The 18,438-nt window shown below is 48.6% G+C and overlaps 1 protein-coding gene across 1 annotated transcript in view; it reads right to left on the bottom strand.

Moving 5' to 3' along the window:
* The window catches only part of LOC149290385 (uncharacterized), a 242,142-nt gene that overhangs the window by 82,514 nt on the left and 141,190 nt on the right, over nt 1–18,438 (bottom strand). The gene's annotated exons all lie outside the window — the stretch shown is intronic.

Below are 18,438 nucleotides of genomic sequence, written 5' to 3'. Positions count from 1 at the left end.
GCCGTGTACAAAGAGGCCGAGATGAAGTTCCTGACAAAAGGGACCAGGGTTAGGGTAGGCTTGGTAAGAAACCCGGCAGTGCTCAAAGACACAGAGAACGGCATCCTGCTGATGACATACGCAGGTTATATATGCCTCCTTTGGGCCGATGCAGAGGTGGGTATCCCCTTTCTCCCTGTGCCCCAAACAAAGCCCCCTGGACCTAGCATAGATTCACTGCAGTTCCCTTACACAACAGCTATTCCATGCCTTGTGAGAGTGGTGGGGAATCAGGGGATGGGGAATTGGAAAGAGCCTTGTCTATATCCCTGTAGCTAGATGTGAAATGAGTGCACCATCTCCAGAAGTACCCAGTGGTCCTCAGAGGAAGATGTCTTCATTTTGCTTCTGGCTACAGAAACACAGCTGCATGCTTCTCTAATACCTCGCACCCGACACTCTCAGCAGGCATGGAATGGCCATGCAGGATGGCATCCACAACTCTATGGTAGGACCTGGGTCAGTGAATGGCCAGTTGTAGCCTCATTCCACCCAGAACAACACTGGAGCGTGGAGGGTTTTTCTGAGTCAGGCTGTGTGGTCTAGTGGGCCCCTCATTCTCCCAAACCAGTTGCCCTCCATCCCCCAGGGAGGCCCCTGGTCAGGTAGGGCAGGAAAGGAGCTCTCTCTTCTCTTCTTGCTCCCCTTGCATTGTATCCTGCCCTCCTCCCAGGGTTGGGGGGCACCAGAGGATTGGGCTGATGGGAAGAGAGCACCTGATTTCCACATGCAGGACTAAATCCTAACCTGGAACCTATACTATGCTTTGTCCTGATCAGAGGAGAATCACTGAATCAGTTGGCATTACCTATAGTTTGACTCGCCAGTCACTTATGGATTCAGTGGGTCTAATCTCTAGGGTTAACCAACAGGATTCATGCCACCTCAGTTTTTTTAAATGAAGAAATGCTGTTTCAAAGTCACGGATGAGAATTAGACTACTCTTTCATGTAGAGGAGGAGGAGGAGGAGGACCTGTTTTATGTCCCACGAAGAGAAGATCTAGCTCCTGGACTGGATAAGATACGCACTACTTTACGGATCTGATCCACAGCCTCCCCTCATCATGCCCCCATCCCCATTTCGACACTGGTGAAAATAATCATTTCATTATTACAAATGAGTGTGTTCATCTAAGTTTAACTGCTGTGTTTGTGTCTGTCAGTCATAGATAGGGCATGAGGTGTGCACCTCCTCTCTCTGCTTGCTGAGGCCATCCAGAAATCCTTATCTGTATATTTGTGTGCATTGTTTCTGAACAGACCCATTGTCAAAATCACATTCATTTTCACTTCTTTTTGTATATTTTTAAAAGGTATGCACACCACTTGATACAATAAAATTCTATAAATGTATAGGTTTAAGATTAAAGATTGCATCCTGGATTATGCTTATTTTTGGGAAGAGAGGACATATGTAAATTCATTTTATAAACTCAGTAAAACAAATACCTCACAAAGCTCTAGTAAACAACACATACACACATATTCCCCACACAAAGGGCCATGTGTCTGGGGTCTGGAAATCTCACTTCCACCTTCTGGGAAGACAGTTCTGCTAGAGACTGCATTTGGGGCTTTATTCCTGCAAAGCAAGGTCTCACTCTCTCAGCTACAACCTTTCCATACAATCCTGGACTGAATCATTTAAACAAAGGTCCTCTTTCAGCTCCAGGAATAAAAGCCTACCTTCAGTACAAAGACACTGACTTCTTCAGCCCCAGAAAGGCCTCTCCTGCAGTCCTTTATGGCCGGAGCTTCCCTGGGTCAGAGTCTGTCTCCTCAGCCATAGAGAAGGGTTGCTCTGAGTGCGAAGGAGGAGGAGGTCCACAGGGCTGAGGGAGGGAAGGCAATGGGAAAAGGTCAGTGCCAATGGCCATGGAGGGCAGAAGGTGACAATGCCTAGGAAACTCCTCTGAGTCCCAGCCATTCTAGGAATGAGTGGCAGAAGTGAGTCCAGGGGGCTGAGGGGGTCCCCTTTCCCAAAGGGGGAGGCAAGGACCGGTGGACCCTCCCCAGCTAGGGCCCAAAGGGAGTGTCTCTTTCCCAACTCTCTCTTCCAGTCCCCAAAGCCCAGGTTCCCCACTGACCCTGAGTCCCTGCCTCCCCTTCCTCTGACCCCCACTGGCCCCTTCCTTCCTTCCTTCTTCTCCCCAAAATGGAGGGGCAGAGGCACAAAGGGACACACTTCCTTCCTTTTGGCCCAAGGAGCCTGGCCTCCTTCTGACTCTGGAGCCTCAGGAGAGGAAGAGATACCTCTGTTCAACTGAGGCCTCAGAGAAAGTTCTGGAACAAGCAGCACAAAATGGCTGCCAGAATACAAAATGTCCAGGGATGGAGGGAGGGACTGGGATTCTAGCCAACCAGAGCCAGGGATGGAGGGAGGGACTGGGATTCTAGCCAATCAGGGCCAGGGATGGTGGGTGGGACTGGGATTCCAGCCAATCAGGGCCAGGGATGGTGGGAGGGACGGGGATTCCAGCCAATCAGAGCCAGGGATGGTGGGAGGGACGGGGATTCCAGCCAATCAGGGCCAGGGATGGTGGGAGGGACGGGGATTCCAGCCAATCAGGGCCAGGGATGATGGGAGGGACAGGGATTCCAGCCAATCAGGGCCAGGGATGGTGGGAGGGACAGGGATTCCAGCCAATCAGGGCCAGGGATGGTGGGAGGGACAGGAATTCCAGCCAGTCAGGGCCAGGGATGGTGGGTGGGACTGGGATTCCAGCCAATCAGGGCCAGGCATGGTGGGTGGGACTGGGATTCCAGCCAATCAGGGCCAGGGATGGTGGGAGGGACAGGGATTCCAGCCAATCAGGGCCAGGGATGGTGGGAGGGACTGGGATTCCAGCCAATCAGGGCCAGGCATGGTGGGTGGGACTGGGATTCCAGCCAATCAGGGCCAGGGATGATGGGAGGGACAGGGATTCCAGCCAATCAGGGCCAGGGATGGTGGGAGGGACAGGGATTCCAGCCAATCAGGGCCAGGGATGGTGGGAGGGACAGGGATTCCAGCCAATCAGGGCCAGGCATGGTGGGTGGGACTGGGATTCCAGCCAATCAGGGCCAGGAATGATGGGAGGGACAGGGATTCCAGCCAATCAGGGCCAGGGATGATGGGAGGGACAGGGATTCCAGCCAATCAGGGCCAGGGATGGTGGGAGGGACAGGGATTCCAGCCAATGGCAGCCCTCAGAGTGTGCTCAGGAGGAAATCACGTGTAAAATACATATCATAAAAACATCACAAAATTTAAAAATTCCAATTACAATAATCACAGGGCAGTTATGTTGTTATGAGCGGAAGTAAACGTATATGCACTTCTAATTATATATACATGCTGATGTTCACCAGAGCATGGCCTATGTATACATGTTCAGGTGCATACATGTGCATGCATATGTACCCCCATATTTCTCCATTCGTTTGCTTATCTTTAACTTGTACGCAAGTAGAAGAGTATATATAAATGTGTTTGTATATATATGTGTGTGTGTGTGTGTGACCCAACATATATGTGTACCTGTGCTTGCATATCTCTCTCTCTCTCTCTCTCTCTATATATATATATATATATATATACACACACACATGTGCGTACCCATGCACACGTTCAGATAGATATCTATGGGTATGTATAGATGTATCTATGGGTGTTGTATGCAAGATCTATAGAATTGAAACATTCCATATATATATATATATGTAGGCACATAAAGGTATGAGTGTGATGTAAAGTACCTTTAAGACACAGCCCTTAGTGATATCACCTGCAGTATATATATAGTATTAAGAGGGTTGGAGAGGGATTGATGGTTCTCTCTTCTTCATCTCACTCTCCTGGGACTGGCGGTGCTCAGTAGCTCATGGATGAATAAACTTACTGCTCTTATTTGAAGACTGGACGCTGTGTGGATTCTTATAAGATTGGCTTCCAACAGTAGACATCACAGTGAGTGCACTTAGATGTATACGCACAAACACAGACGCACACATACATCTGTTCTTGTCCATCGAAGGCTGCTGAGAGATCCAAAAGCACCAGCAGGGTCACACTTCCCCTATCAATACTCAAGCTGAGATCATCTACAAAGGTGACCATAGCAGTCTCGACTCTGTATACCAGGGGTAGGCAACCCTTTTGAGCCGGGGGCCGGGTTGCTGTCCCTCAGACAACTGGGGGGCCGAAGCCAAAAAATAAATAAATAATTTTTAAAATATCAAATAAATAAATAAACCGGGACAAATGTAGGACAAAATTTTCAAATGGAGGGCACTTTTTAAATAAAAAATAGAGGACACGTGAAAAAATTTGCTGATTTTTTAAAAAATGTTAAGATAAATGCATGTTTCTGAGGCTTCTATAGACAATTGACCCACCATGCCCCTCGCGTGAGACACCAAAGGCCCCGGCGGCAATGGGCGGCAGGACCAGGCTGGGGCCGGTCCCAAGGCCTCGCCGGGCCGCATCCGGCCCGCGGGCCGCAGGTTGCCTACCCCTGCTGTATACCATCCTGAAGCCAGTTTGAAATGGGTCCAGATAATCTGTCTCATCCAAGCCCACTGGGAGATGAAGAGCAACTGTCTTCTCAATCACGTTGTTTAGAAATGGGAGATGGGAGAACGGTCTGTAATTGTTCATGTCCAAGGGATCTAGGGAGGACTTTTTCAGAAGAGGCCGTAACACCGCTTCTTTTAAGCAAGATGGAAAATAGCCCTCCCTAAGAGATGCATTTATGATATATCTCAGGTGATATAAAAAGGGCAAGAGTCGGGAGGGCAAGTTCCACTCTTCACACTTCCAAGGAGCTTGTCCACATCCTCAGTTCTCAGATTCAAATTGATCCAGTATGATCTTACTCATGGACACCTCACTTATAGCCTCCGCAATAATGCTGACGTCCAATTTGGCTCTTATCTGAGAGATATTATCTGTGAAATAGTCATTTAAAGCATCATAGTGAGCTGTGGAAGGCTCTAATAATGGGTTCGGGGGGGGGGGGGGGGGAGAAGGTGCCTGAGTCAAGTCCCAGATCCCCCCTCAGCAGTCCCTTTATGCTTCTCTTCCCTTGGTACTTTCACTCCTTTATTCCTTCCTTCTCCTCTTTTAACGGACATCCCTTCAAGGGGGAACAAGGTCCTTTCAGCATGTTCCCAGAATCGGGAGGCATTCTTTCTGGGGCTGTGGGTCTATCTGCTGATCCTCCTCTTCAGGGTTGTTGCGAAGGGAAAGATATGTACACTGGTACCCCGGGATACGAAAGGACCGGGTTACGAATTTTTCGGGATACGAAAAATGCGGCTTGGAAAAAGCTGTCCCGGGTTGCGAAAGATTCTTCGGGTTACGCAATCCTTTTCGGCGCGAAATTCAAAAAATGCAAAGTGCAGCGATAGGCTTTCCAGGGATTTAAAGGGCTAACGGCTAACCCAGGGGGCTGGGTTAGGCGCGATTTTTGAATTTCGTTAGCAGCAGTGATTGGCTTGAGAAATCAAGCCAATCAATTGCATTGGCTAACGAAATTGGGGGGGGTGGCTTGCCTTGCGAAATAAAAGCCGGCTTCCATTGATCGGCTCCTTTGTCTGGCCCTGTGGACTGTGTGAGGAAGAGTTGATATTTGAGCTCTGACTCTTGGGTTCACTTGCGGTTCGGACTTTGCCTGGCTTTGGACTTTTGCTGCCTTTGCCAGGTGTATCTTCGGATCAAGACCGGCATCGGGAATTTCTCTACCGGTAGGTTGATGAATTTTTACCTTCTTCTTGTGGGGTGGGTTGGGCTGAGACAGTGTGACCATGCTTTTGCTCTGGGGTGCTGGGGTGCTGTTAATTTTTTTTTAATTTTTTTAATTTTTTTTTAATTTTTATTTTTTTTATTTTTATTTTTTTGGTGTTTTCAAAGTGTGGATTGTGGGTTTTGCTACTGGCATGTTCAGATTTGTGGATGATGGGTTAGAGCTGCTGGGTTGCTTTTTTTGGGGTTTCTTGCTGTTTGGGTGGCATGCTCTGATGTGTGGATGATGGGTTAGAGCTGCTGGGTTGCTTTTTTTGGGGTTTCTTGCTGTTTGGGTGGCATGCTCTGATGTGTGGATGATGGGTTAGAGCTGCTGGGTTGCTTTTTTTGGGGTTTTTTGCTGTTAGTGTGGCATGCTCTGATGTGTGGATGATGGGTTAGAGCTGCTGGGTTGCTTTTTTTGGGGTTTCTTGCTGTTAGTGTGGCATGCTCTGATGTGTGGATGATGGGTTAGAGCTGCTGGGTTGCTTTTTTTGGGGTTTCTTGCTGTTTGGGTGGCATGCTCTGATGTGTGGATGATGGGTTAGAGCTGCTGGGTTGCTTTTTTTGGGGTTTCTTGCTGTTTGGGTAACATGCTCTGATGTGTGGATGATGGGTTAGAGCTGCTGGGTTGCTTTTTTTGGGGTTTCTTGCTGTTTGGGTAACATGCTCTGATGTGTGGATGATGGGTTAGAGCTGCTGGGTTGCTTTTTTTGGGGTTTCTTGCTGTTTGGGTAACATGCTCTGATGTGTGGATGATGGGTTAGAGCTGCTGGGTTGCTTTTTTTGGGGTTTCTTGCTGTTTGGGTGGCATGCTCTGATGTGTGGATGATGGGTTAGAGCTGCTGGGTTGCTTTTTTTGGGGTTTCTTGCTGTTTGGGTAACATGCTCTGATGTGTGGATGATGGGTTAGAGCTGCTGGGTTGCTTTTTTTGGGGTTTCTTGCTGTTTGGGTGGCATGCTCTGATGTGTGGATGATGGGTTAGAGCTGCTGGGTTGCTTTTTTGGGGTTTCTTGCTGTTTGGGTAACATGCTCTGATGTGTGGATGATGGGTTAGAGCTGCTGGGTTGCTTTTTTTGGGGTTTCTTGCTGTTTGGGTGGCATGCTCTGATGTGTGGATGATGGGTTAGAGCTGCTGGGTTGCTTTTTTTGGGGTTTCTTGCTGTTTGGGTAACATGCTCTGATGTGTGGATGATGGGTTAGAGCTGCTGGGTTGCTTTTTTTGGGGTTTCTTGCTGTTTGGGTGGCATGCTCTGATGTGTGGATGATGGGTTAGAGCTGCTGGGTTGCTTTTTTTGGGGTTTCTTGCTGTTTGGGTAACATGCTCTGATGTGTGGATGATGGGTTAGAGCTGCTGGGTTGCTTTTTTTGGGGTTTCTTGCTGTTTGGGTGGCATGCTCTGATGTGTGGATGATGGGTTAGAGCTGCTGGGTTGCTTTTTTTGGGGTTTCTTGCTGTTTGGGTAACATGCTCTGATGTGTGGATGATGGGTTAGAGCTGCTGGGTTGCTTTTTTTGGGGTTTCTTGCTGTTTGGGTGGCATGCTCTGATGTGTGGATGATGGGTTAGAGCTGCTGGGTTGCTTTTTTGGGGTTTCTTGCTGTTTGGGTAACATGCTCTGATGTGTGGATGATGGGTTAGAGCTGCTGGGTTGCTTTTTTTGGGGTTTCTTGCTGTTTGGGTGGCATGCTCTGATGTGTGGATGATGGGTTAGAGCTGCTGGGTTGCTTTTTTTGGGGTTTCTTGCTGTTTGGGTAACATGCTCTGATGTGTGGATGATGGGTTAGAGCTGCTGGGTTGCTTTTTTTGGGGTTTCTTGCTGTTTGGGTGGCATGCTCTGATGTGTGGATGATGGGTTAGAGCTGCTGGGTTGCTTTTTTTGGGGTTTCTTGCTGTTTGGGTAACATGCTCTGATGTGTGGATGATGGGTTAGAGCTGCTGGGTTGCTTTTTTTGGGGTTTCTTGCTGTTTGGGTGGCATGCTCTGATGTGTGGATGATGGGTTAGAGCTGCTGGGTTGCTTTTTTTGGGGTTTCTTGCTGTTTGGGTAACATGCTCTGATGTGTGGATGATGGGTTAGAGCTGCTGGGTTGCTTTTTTTGGGGTTTCTTGCTGTTTGGGTGGCATGCTCTGATGTGTGGATGATGGGTTAGAGCTGCTGGGTTGCTTTTTTTGGGGTTTCTTGCTGTTTGGGTAACATGCTCTGATGTGTGGATGATGGGTTAGAGCTGCTGGGTTGCTTTTTTTGGGGTTTCTTGCTGTTTGGGTAACATGCTCTGATGTGTGGATGATGGGTTAGAGCTGCTGGGTTGCTTTTTTTGGGGTTTCTTGCTGTTTGGGTGGCATGCTCTGATGTGTGGATGATGGGTTAGAGCTGCTGGGTTGCTTTTTTTGGGGTTTCTTGCTGTTAGTGTGGCATGCTCTGATGTGTGGATGATGGGTTAGAGCTGCTGGGTTGCTTTTTTTGGGGTTTCTTGCTGTTTGGGTGGCATGCTCTGATGTGTGGATGATGGGTTAGAGCTGCTGGGTTGCTTTTTTTGGGGTTTTTTGCTGTTAGTGTGGCATGCTCTGATGTGTGGATGATGGGTTAGAGCTGCTGGGTTGCTTTTTTTGGGGTTTCTTGCTGTTTGGGTGGCATGCTCTGATGTGTGGATGATGGGTTAGAGCTGCTGGGTTGCTTTTTTTGGGGTTTCTTGCTGTTAGTGTGGCATGCTCTGATGTGTGGATGATGGGTTAGAGCTGCTGGGTTGCTTTTTTTGGGGTTTCTTGCTGTTTGGGTGGCATGCTCTGATGTGTGGATGATGGGTTAGAGCTGCTGGGTTGCTTTTTTTGGGGTTTCTTGCTGTTTGGGTGGCATGCTCTGATGTGTGGATGATGGGTTAGAGCTGCTGGGTTGCTTTTTTTGGGGTTTCTTGCTGTTAGTGTGGCATGCTCTGATGTGTGGATGATGGGTTAGAGCTGCTGGGTTGCTTTTTTTGGGGTTTCTTGCTGTTTGGGTGGCATGCTCTGATGTGTGGATGATGGGTTAGAGCTGCTGGGTTGCTTTTTTTGGGGTTTCTTGCTGTTAGTGTGGCATGCTCTGATGTGTGGATGATGGGTTAGAGCTGCTGGGTTGCTTTTTTTGGGGTTTCTTGCTGTTTGGGTGGCATGCTCTGATGTGTGGATGATGGGTTAGAGCTGCTGGGTTGCTTTTTTTGGGGTTTTTTGCTGTTAGTGTGGCATGCTCTGATGTGTGGATGATGGGTTAGAGCTGCTGGGTTGCTTTTTTTGGGGTTTCTTGCTGTTTGGGTGGCATGCTCTGATGTGTGGATGATGGGTTAGAGCTGCTGGGTTGCTTTTTTTGGGGTTTCTTGCTGTTAGTGTGGCATGCTCTGATGTGTGGATGATGGGTTAGAGCTGCTGGGTTGCTTTTTTTGGGGTTTCTTGCTGTTTGGGTGGCATGCTCTGATGTGTGGATGATGGGTTAGAGCTGCTGGGTTGCTTTTTTTGGGGTTTCTTGCTGTTTGGGTGGCATGCTCTGATGTGTGGATGATGGGTTAGAGCTGCTGGGTTGCTTTTTTTGGGGTTTTTTGCTGTTAGTGTGGCATGCTCTGATGTGTGGATGATGGGTTAGAGCTGCTGGGTTGCTTTTTTTGGGGTTTCTTGCTGTTAGTGTGGCATGCTCTGATGTGTGGATGATGGGCTTCATTTGCTGCTTTGATTTCTTCATGGCTGTGCTGTTTTCAAAGTGTGGTGTGAGACTTTTAACACTTTGGCTATGGTCACATGTGGCCAGAGACTCTCACCATAGGGTGGCATTTTCTGATTTGGGGGTTTTGGCCTTATGGGCTTGTGTTCTTGTGTGCTTTGGCCATGCCTGTGATGATTTGAGAGTGTGGGGTGGGACTTTTGCAAGTTTGGGCCAGAGAGTGTGACCATGGGGGTGGGGGTGGTTTCCAATTGTGGCTTTTGCTCATTGCCTGTGCCTTTTGTCCTTTTTAGGCTTGAGCTATGGCTCCCAAGCCAAGCGGTGAGAAGAAGAAGAGGGCTCCCTTGTCCTTGGAGGACAAGAAGGACATCATTGCCAAGCACGAGAGGGGCGTGCGCTTGGTGGACATTGCCAAGGAGTATGGACGCAACCCATCGACGATTGGCACTGTCCTCAAGCAGAAGGAGGCCATCAGAGCTGTTGTGGCTCCAGCGAAAGGCGTGACGACCATCGCCAAGCAGAGGACACCGAAGCATGAGGAGATGGAGCGCCTGCTTCTCCTCTGGATCAAGGAAAAGGAGCGAGTCGGGGACACTGTGACCACCTCGGTCATCTGCGAGAAGGCCACCGCCATCTACGAAGACCTGGCCAGCAAGGAGGCAGGCGAAGGAACTTCTTCGCAGGAGGAGCCAGCCACCCCGGACTTCAAAGCATCACGTGGCTGGTTCGACAGGTTCAAGAGGAGGACCGGGATCCACTCTGTCGTCCGTCACGGCGAGGCGTCCAGCGCAGACCACCAGGCCGCTGAAGCATTCGTCGTCGCGTTCAAGGCCATGGTGGAGGAGGAAGGCTACGTCCCGCAGCAAGTCTTCAACTGCGACGAGACGGGCCTCTTCTGGAAGAAGATGCCTCGCCGCACCTACATCACCCAGGAGGAGAGGAGACAGCCAGGCCACAAGCCAATGAAGGACCGCTTCACACTTGCGTTGTGTGCCAATGCCAGCGGGGACTGTAAGGTCAAGCCCCTGTTGGTGTACCACTCCGAGAATCCCAGGGCGTTCAAGGCACACAACATCCAGAAGGACAGGTTGCCAGTGATGTGGCGCTCCAATGGCCGCGCATGGGTGACACGCCTCCTTTTCGTCGAGTGGATCAACAGTGTCTTCGCCCCGACAGTGAAGCGGTACCTGGAGGAAGAAGATTTGCCCCTGAAGTGCCTCCTCCTCTTGGACAATGCTCCTGCGCACCCGCATGGCCTGGAGAAGGACATCCTCGCGGAGTTCTCCTTCATCAAGGTCCAGTTTCTGCCACCCAACACGACCTCCCTCTTGCAACCCATGGACCAGCAGGTGATCGCCAACTTCAAGAAGCTGTACACCAAGCACCTCTTCAAGCGTTGCTTCGATGTGACCGAGAGCACACAGCTGACCCTTCGTGAGTTCTGGAAGCAGCATTTTGACATCGTGGTGTGCATAAAGATGGTGGACTTGGCCTGGCAGGCGATCACCAGGCGCAACCTGATTGCTGCATGGAGGAAGCTGTGGCCTGATGCTTCTTCCTTGGAAGGGTCACAGTCCGAGGGTGCTGAGCCAGGTGAAGAGGAAGAGGTGCACGAGATCGTCTCCATCGCGAGGTCCCTGGGACTCGACGTGGACAACGAGGACGTGGAGGAACTCCTCGAGGAGCACAACGAGGACCTGACAACAGAGGACCTGAAGGCCTTGGCGGCGATGCAACACTCGGCCGTGGACGAGGACGTGCTCCACTTCGACAGGGGCCAGCAGGAGGAGGCTGCGGGGGCATCTTTGCCAACGGCAGACATTAAAGACATTCTGAGGCAATTCCACAATGTGGCTTCCTTTGTGGAGAAGCACCACCCTGAGCAGGTGCTCACCAGCCATGCCATTGCCCATTTTGATAATGTCTGCCTTAGCCATTTTAAGAACCTGCTTAAGGGCCGGCAAAAGCAGACATCCTTGGACCAGTTCTTCCCTAGAGCGGGAGAACCGTCTTCCAAGAAGGCAAAAGGTGACCCTTAAAAAAAAGGTGACCCTAAAAAAAAACACCAAATTCTTTTTTAAAAAATGGTTAACTTTGTTAAATTGGTGGCATTGGCTAAATTGGCTGAATTGGTTAAATTGCTTGAATTGGCTAAATTGGCTGAAGTGGTTAAATTGCTTGAATTGGCTGAAGTGGTTAAATTGCTTGAATTGGTTTAAATTTGGCTTTTTGGGCTGCCCCTCTCCTCCTCCTCCTCCTCCTGCCTCACTCCGAGATGCCAGGACCAGATGCCAAGACCAGCAAAGATAAGAAAAACACTTTTGTACTGTATGGTCATGGCTGTGATGTTTTCAAAGTGTGAGATGTGTTTGGCCTTGATTTGATGTGGGCCAGAGAGTGTGACCATGGGGTTGCTTTTTTAGATTTGGGGTTGCTTTGGTCATGGCTATGATGATTTGAGAGCTCCTCCTCCTCCTTCTCCTGCCTCACTCTGATGCCAAGACCAGCAAAGATAAGAAAAACACTTTTTTTCCTTTATCCTTTAGAATGGGCCTGACCTTGGGGTGGCATGTTCAGATTTGGGGTTTCTGGCCTTTGAGTTTGGGTTCTGGGGTGGCTTGGTCATGGCTGTGATGTTTTCAAAGTGTGAGATGTGAGGTTTGCATGTTTGGCCTTGATTTGATGTGGGCCAGAGAGTGTGACCTTGGGGTGGCATGTTCAGATTTGGGGTTTCTGGCCTTTGAGTTTGGGTTCTGGGGTGGCTTGGTCATGGCTGTGATGTTTTCAAAGTGTGAGATGTGAGGTTTGCATGTTTGGCCTTGATTTGATGTGGGCCAGAGAGTGTGACCTTGGGGTGGCATGTTCAGATTTGGGGTTTCTGGCCTTTGAGTTTGGGTTCTGGGGTGGCTTGGTCATGGCTGTGATGTTTTCAAAGTGTGAGATGTGAGGTTTGCATGTTTGGCCTTGATTTGATGTGGGCCAGAGAGTGTGACCTTGGGGTGGCATGTTCAGATTTGGGGTTTCTGGCCTTTGAGTTTGGGTTCTGGGGTGGCATGGTCATGGCTGTGATGTTTTCAAAGTGTGAGATGTGTTTGGCCTTGATTTGATGTGGGCCAGAGAGTGTGACCTTGGGGTGGCATGTTCAGATTTGGGGTTTCTGGCCTTTGAGTTTGGGTTCTGGGGTGGCTTGGTCATGGCTGTGATGTTTTCAAAGTGTGAGATGTGTTTGGCCTTGATTTGATGTGGGCCAGAGAGTGTGACCTTGGGGTGGCATGTTCAGATTTGGGGTTTCTGGCCTTTGAGTTTGGGTTCTGGGGTGGCTTGGTCATGGCTGTGATGTTTTCAAAGTGTGAGATGTGAGGTTTGCATGTTTGGCCTTGATTTGATGTGGGCCAGAGAGTGTGACCTTGGGGTGGCATGTTCAGATTTGGGGTTTCTGGCCTTTGAGTTTGGGTTCTGGGGTGGCTTGGTCATGGCTGTGATGTTTTCAAAGTGTGAGATGTGAGGTTTGCATGTTTGGCCTTGATTTGATGTGGGCCAGAGAGTGTGACCTTGGGGTGGCATGTTCAGATTTGGGGTTTCTGGCCTTTGAGTTTGGGTTCTGGGGTGGCTTGGTCATGGCTGTGATGTTTTCAAAGTGTGAGATGTGAGGTTTGCATGTTTGGCCTTGATTTGATGTGGGCCAGAGAGTGTGACCTTGGGGTGGCATGTTCAGATTTGGGGTTTCTGGCCTTTGAGTTTGGGTTCTGGGGTGGCATGGTCATGGCTGTGATGTTTTCAAAGTGTGAGATGTGTTTGGCCTTGATTTGATGTGGGCCAGAGAGTGTGACCTTGGGGTGGCATGTTCAGATTTGGGGTTTCTGGCCTTTGAGTTTGGGTTCTGGGGTGGCTTGGTCATGGCTGTGATGTTTTCAAAGTGTGAGATGTGTTTGGCCTTGATTTGATGTGGGCCAGAGAGTGTGACCTTGGGGTGGCATGTTCAGATTTGGGGTTTCTGGCCTTTGAGTTTGGGTTCTGGGGTGGCTTGGTCATGGCTGTGATGTTTTCAAAGTGTGAGATGTGAGGTTTGCATGTTTGGCCTTGATTTGATGTGGGCCAGAGAGTGTGACCTTGGGGTGGCATGTTCAGATTTGGGGTTTCTGGCCTTTGAGTTTGGGTTCTGGGGTGGCTTGGTCATGGCTGTGATGTTTTCAAAGTGTGAGATGTGAGGTTTGCATGTTTGGCCTTGATTTGATGTGGGCCAGAGAGTGTGACCTTGGGGTGGCATGTTCAGATTTGGGGTTTCTAGCCTTTGAGTTTGGGTTCTGGGGTGGCATGGTCATGGGTGTGATGATTTCAAAGTGTGAGATGTGAGGTTTGCATGTTTGGCCTTGATTTGATGTGGGCCAGAGAGTGTGACCATGGGGTGGCATGTTCAGATTTGGGGTTTCTAGCCTTTGAGTTTGGGTTCTGGGGTGGCATGGTCATGGGTGTGATGATTTCAAAGTGTGAGATGTGAGGTTTGCATGTTTGGCCTTGATTTGATGTGGGCCAGAGAGTGTGACTTTGGGGTGGCATTTTCAGATTTTGGGTTTCTGGCCTATGGGCTTGTGTTCTGGGGTGGTATGGTCATGGGTGTGATGATTTGAGAGTGTGGTGTGGGACTTTTGCAAGTTTGGCCTTGCTTTGATGTGGGCCAGAGAGTGTGACTTTGGGGTGGCATTTTCAGATTTTGGGTTTCTGGCCTATGGGTTTGAGTTCTGGGGTGGTATGGTCATGGGTGTGATGATTTGAGAGTGTGGTGTGGGACTTTTGCAAGTTTGGCCTTGCTTTGATGTGGGCCAGAGAGTGTGACTTTGGGGTGGCATTTTCAGATTTTGGGTTTCTGGCCTATGGGTTTGAGTTCTGGGGTGGTATGGTCATGGGTGTGATGATTTGAGAGTGTGGTGTGGGACTTTTGCAAGTTTGGCCTTGCTTTGATGTGGGCCAGAGAGTGTGACTTTGGGGTGGCATTTTCAGATTTTGGGTTTCTGGCCTATGGGCTTGTGTTCTGGGGTGCTGTGCTCATGGGTGTGATGATTTGAGAGTGTGGTGTGGGACTTTTGCAAGTTTGGCCTTGCTTTGATGTGGGCCAGAGAGTGTGACTTTGGGGTGGCATTTTCAGATTTTGGGTTTCTGGCCTATGGGCTTGTGTTCTGGGGTGCTGTGCTCATGGGTGTGATGATTTGAGAGTGTGGTGTGGGACTTTTGCACGTTTGGGCCAGAGAGTTTGACCATGGGGTTGCTTTTTTAGATTTGGGGTGCTTTGGTCATGGCTGTGATGATTTGAGAGCTCATCCTCCTCCTCCTGCCTGACTCTGAGATGCCAGAACCATCAAAGAGAGAAAAAAACTTTTTTTCTTTATCCTTTAGAAAGTTTAGAATGGACCTGTCAGTCATTGTTAAGATCATTAGAAAGTTTAGAATGGACCTGCCAGTCATTGTTAAGATCCTTAGAAAGTTTAGAATGGACCTGCCAGTCATTGTTAAGCTCTTTAGTGCCTCAGGCAACTTTGTATTACATTGTATTGTAGGGTACTTAGCTTAACAAGCCTCTATTGTGCGTTTGTTTTGACTTGCAGGTTCAGTCTGAGGTCATGGAACGCATTAGTTATTTTCAATGGGAAAAGCGCTTCGGGTTACGAAATTTTCGGCTTACGAAAGGAATAGCGGAACGAATTAATTTCGTAACCCGGGGTACCAGTGTATATGGGGAGGGTGTGCCTAATCCGGATCCTGTGGGCCTTTAAGCCTAGTTCCCAGATTGCCAGGGGGATGTGAGTCTCCCCAGAAGGGGCTTTGGAGTCCCTCCATCTCCCTCCTGTTGACTTTGTCCTAAATTTGGGCTCTTCTCTGCCCCCCAGACAGAGCTCCCTCCCCCCATGACCTCAGAGAAAACTCCCCCCCCCCCCCCCGAATAATGTTGCTTCCAATGCTATAGAAGCCTATGTTGTGTAATGTTCTTTATGTGGCACAAAACTCTTCCGGAAATGAGGCATCAGAAGGGAGGATCTCTCCTCTGCCCCACTACGCTTCCAGGAGGGAGGGGGCTCCTCAAAGCCCTTTTTACCTTTGGATCCCCCTCCCCTCCATGGCCATGCCTCTCTCCAAGGGTCCCCCCTGCCCTCTCATAATAATCCCCCAAGCACCTGGGCCCAAGGAATCCCCCGAAGAGGGGGCGGGGAAGGAAAGAGGGACAGGACATGTGGGTTTCCTTCCTTCTTACAACAACCCCCCCAGAAGACCCCCCCCAGACATTCCCCCAAATGAACGAGGGCTCTCCCCACTTCCCTCCATCAGAGCAGGCTGTGAGGGCAGCAGCTTCAGGGGCTGAGTGTGCATGCGCAGATGCTCCAAAGTCCCTTCCTGAGCATGTGCAGGGATCGCAAGGCTCTTGCTGCTGCTGCTTATTCTACTGTCGGCCTTTGGAAGAAGGGAAGGACTACGGCCTTTTTTCCTTCATTCCGGAATGGAGCCCAAGCTGCGGAGCTGGACTCAGGAGGGAAAGACTGGGAAGGCTCTGCTTTGTACATATAGCTCTGTCTCTGTGTGTGTGTGTGTGTTTGCCTCTGTTTTTATGGCTGGAATTGAAGCTGAGGGCTGAGGAGAGAAGAAAGGGTACATTTTGTGCATATGCAGAATTTCTGTACATCAATGAGTCCAATGTGTTGAAACAGCAAAGAACTTTATTGAGAACACATATAAATTCAGCATTTAAGCCAGAACTGCCAACTCCAATCCAAACAATACATTAAAACCCCAAAACCTAAAATATCACCCTCTTCCAAACCTACCCCCGCCTCCAATTCCCACAGTCTGTGCCCCACAAGTAACAAGGCCTCCTTTGCCCTTCCCAGAAACTAACGCTTTCTGCTAATACCTGACCCCAACTTTCTTCAGCCAACATCCCACACATTGCAAAAGCTATCATTCCCAAAACTGTTCTAACCAGCTGCAACCAATCCCACCCCTCCATCTAGCTAATCTATTCCACCACCCATAATCCCCATTCAAATTTATAAACTAAAGTAATAATCTATACTAATAGCAATTAGAAAGCATCACACAGGATAGGCTTCAATAGCATAGGAAACAGCATTTTTTGGGTGGGAGGTTTTCTCTGAAGTCCTGGGGGGAGGGGACTCTGTTTGAAAGGGGAGAAGAGCCAAAATCTAGGCCAAAGCCAAGAGCAGGGAGACAGAGGGACCTCAAAATTCTGGCAATCCCCTGGCAACCTGGGAGCTAGATTTAGAGGTCCTCCCTTCATTCCAAATGCCACTTCCCTGGTCTTGAAGCTGAATAAGGAAATCAGATTACATCGTACTGTTTACAGACTAGAGTCTGTCATTTTAACATCCTATACACGTTGTTAACTGCCCTTAAACTGGTCCCAAGGCCCCCGATTCATGCTGACCCTGTGGATGAGACATCTCCAAGACCCCTGTCCTCCATTTCTCTGCTTAGGTCCTGCAGATTCAGGTCCGATTATTGACTCTACCCACTGGGCATGCGGTTTCCTCTACCTTCTATTTTTCCTAGCATCATTGTCCTGCCTAATGAGTCATGCCTTCTTGTGATGTGTCCAAAGTACGACAGGCTCAATTTAGTCATCTTGGCTTCCAGAGAGAGTTCTATCTTGATCTGCTTTAGAACCCCTTTGTTTGGCTTTTTGGCTGTCCATGGGATCCTTTGCACTTTTCCTCACCATCGCATCTCAAATGAGTTGATTTTTTTCCTCTTGGCTTTAACTGTCCAGTTCTCACATGTGTATAAAGTGATGAGGAATCCCATGACTTGGACGGTTCTAGTTTTAGTGCTCAGTTGTTTATCTTTAGGATCTCGTCTAGTTCTTTCATCTCTGCCCTCCCCGTTCCTAGCCTTCCTCTGATTTCTTGACTGCAGTCTCCATTCTGATCAATGCTTGATCCAAGGAACTCTTTAACTCTTTCGATTTCCTCACAGTCTAAGTTGAATTCATGCAGCTTCTCCATGGTCGTTATTTTTCTTTTCTTTATGTTCAGCATTAATCCTGCCTTTACACTTTCACATCAGCCCTTTTCACATCATATACAAACAGTTACTCGAACATCTAAGCAAAGGCCTGACTTTCAGTGTCACACCACTGATCACAACACACACAGTTATTTCATGGGCACATACATGTCATCACACACCTCATCCCTTTGCTGTTTTGCTTCTTTGTGTGCGAGGATCTGTTTCTCTCACAACTTTTCTTCCTTGCTGATTTTTCTCTTTCTATCCCCATGGCTTTTCTCTCTATTAATCTCCCACTTCACTTTCTCTCTCTCTCTCCTCTCCCTCCATATTTTCCTTTTGTATGAGAAAAAAAGAAACTACATTCCTGACTCTCTAAGACTTATCCCTCCCTCAGACACACACAAGTCATTAAGTGCATGTCTGCATCCATTTGAAAAAATGGCCAATATACCCACTGCCCCCCCCCCCAAACGTGGGAGATTTCAGGCGTATGTAATGAGAAGTAACATCCTGGATAATGACATCAAACATTATAACTTTTGTAGATCAGAGAGTGAGCTAGTTTACACAGAATTCAACCCCATTACATGAACGAACCACATTTTCTTTCTTTAATATGTTTATTGCACTTACATTCCTGCTTTTCTCCCAAAATGGGATACAAGGTGGCTTACAATAATTTTTAAAATAGTCAACTAAAACATTAATTTACAAAAGCTATAAAGAAATTAAGTGGCAGCATTGAAAACATGACTAAAACACTAAAAACAAAAACGTATTTAAAACAGTTTATATATATATATATATATATATATACAGTATATGTCTACAGAGAGAGAGCATACCATGTCACACATTGCATCTCCATAATTAAAATTCCAAAGCCTGCCCAAATAGAAATGCCTCCATCTCCCAGAAGAAAGACAGGAGG

The sequence above is a fragment of the Sceloporus occidentalis genome, unplaced genomic scaffold (genome assembly GCF_023333645.1).
Source record: "Sceloporus occidentalis isolate IW3139 unplaced genomic scaffold, rSceOcc1.0.p SCAF_39, whole genome shotgun sequence".
NCBI lineage: Eukaryota > Metazoa > Chordata > Lepidosauria > Squamata > Phrynosomatidae > Sceloporus > Sceloporus occidentalis.
The sequence above is the reverse complement of the archived record's forward strand: the minus strand, read 5'-3'. Positions and strand labels throughout refer to the sequence as shown.